The following is a 2,345-nucleotide window of genomic DNA, read 5'->3' on the forward strand; positions in this document are numbered from 1 at the left end:
CCTTACATATATATGTATATACGTGTGTGTTTGCTTGTGTGTAGATATATATATATATATATTTGTTCTTGCTTTTTATATACTACATTACTGTTGGAGAGTTCAGAGTTCCACTTTAAACAAGGTGAAATATTTAAGATTAAATCAAATTTCACTTGTGCCTCGGAAAATCTAATCTATGCCATTATATGCTTAGGGTGTGGTAATAATTATATTGGCCAAACAGGAATATCACTCCGTAGAAGAACCACTCTCCACATAGAACAAATACGCCACCCACAATACAGACAGATACATGTCAGTGGACACATAGAAAGCTGGGCAAGATAACTTAATCTTAATTTCTTAATTTTTCCCAGCTCTCTCCATTTACTTGAGAATGGGAATCCTTACTGTTCATCGTTGCCGCACGCAAATGACTGAGCGATGGAATGGCCTAAAATGCTGAAGAAGCTGGCGACATGTTAGACTGGCATAAGTAATACTATGTTTCAAATATGCTCTCGAACTCAATCGGCAAGAAGTCGGCCCGTTTCAGCAATGTAATAGACACGGTGAGAGATATAGATAGATAGATAGATAGATAGATAGAGAGAGAGAGAGAGAGAGAGAGAGAGTGAGAGAGAGAGAGAGAGAGAGAGAAACAGAGACAGACAAACTCACAGCTTGATAGGTACACAAATACACATATATGAATATGTATACACACACGAACACACACACACGCATATGATATATGTCTCTGCGTGCACGTGTATGTTTCTGTAAGTAGAAATATACATTGTGAATATTATGCTATAAATCTGTTTCAGGTTATCGGATTGCTCAATTATCCATTACCGTCTTATACGAGCCAGGGACACTCAAGATGATACTAATGTGTAATACTATTATGAAAACAAGACGGGCACAGCTGTTTTCGGCCAAAACGAGCACAGAAAAGCGAACTAACGACGAAGCCCTTACGTAGTTACATGATATGCAAGAAATACCAAATCACTTCCCGTGCGCCTTAAAGAAGGTAGTTATTGTATAATGTAGTCCTGAATACCCGGTGTAACTTAGGGGGAAGTGTACCGGCTGAAATACATTTGATCCTAAGTGTGGCCTAGGGCTAAACAAAAGTATTAGCGACCGGCACAACAATAACGAAGTGAGCTAATGAGGGAGGTGTAGCAAGACTCGAACACACAGTTGGCAAATTACAAAGTTTTAGTCACGACATAACACAACCTTGTTCACGTGCGGGTTCGAGTTATTGACGAGACAGCTGCAAAACATTACATGCTACAAAGCCGTAGAACATTGCCATAGAAAGGTTATCTAGAAACTTTTCTTAGAGTCAAATTCCATGATGTGTGATAACTTGCGTTCCGGCTGCAAATACATTCTTGCCGCCCAAAATATTCGTTTTGACGACTTTCTGCTCAGCTTGGATAATTCGATATAGTTGGCCAATATGAACCTACAGTGTATATTTTCTCCTTTCTTGACAAACTTCAGTACAGAACTTAGAAATCAACTATTTATGAACGCTATTGAATTATTCCTTCAATTACGTCGGCTGGTTGCAGAACTTTATAATTTATGACCAACTTCAATATTACTTGAGCAGTGAAATAAAATTTACTATTAAACGTTCGCTTGGTGTTATATCATTCACACGCAACCTCATATGCATACCATCCAAGCAACAGGTGAGTTACAGTGTCACACGATATGCTAGAAATAGCAAATAAATCTTCCTCGATTCACACACTAATATCGCGAAACACCATACTGTTTTATATTGTCTAGACTTTCCTGCAGATAGAAACATTAGAAAGCTACAAGGAGGAATAACTGTGATCGTCAAGGCTTTATAGAAGCAATGCCAACCGCAACATATACATCTAACCAACGATTTATTTCTCACCGTTGTTTTTCTTAGAATTTCGTTCACATTTTTTACCCAACATCAATGCAGCAAGCTGGAAGAATCGCTAAAACGTCGCAAGAAAGGCTTAGCGATATTTCTTAAGGTTCTTTAAGTTCTGCGAGGTCACTTTTGATTTTCTTCATCATTATTGATTACATACAATAAAGTACTAGTGAAGAACTATGGTCAAAATAATCGACTAACACCCTTCTTTAAAATTGATGGCCTTATGTCTAAAATCAGAAATCGTTCCTACCTTGTTATGAAGAATACAAAAGAAATGTTAGTCCTCAGAGTTGTCTCCCTTCCGTCAACCGGAAGTCGTAAAATCAATAGACCTATTATTCCTTAGCACTCAACGATGAATGTGAGCCACAAAGGAGCCATCATCAAACAAATTATACAAAATAAACAGAGTACATTTATA

The sequence above is a fragment of the Octopus bimaculoides genome, chromosome 13, assembly GCF_001194135.2.
Source record: "Octopus bimaculoides isolate UCB-OBI-ISO-001 chromosome 13, ASM119413v2, whole genome shotgun sequence".
In the NCBI taxonomy this organism is placed as follows: domain Eukaryota; kingdom Metazoa; phylum Mollusca; class Cephalopoda; order Octopoda; family Octopodidae; genus Octopus; species Octopus bimaculoides.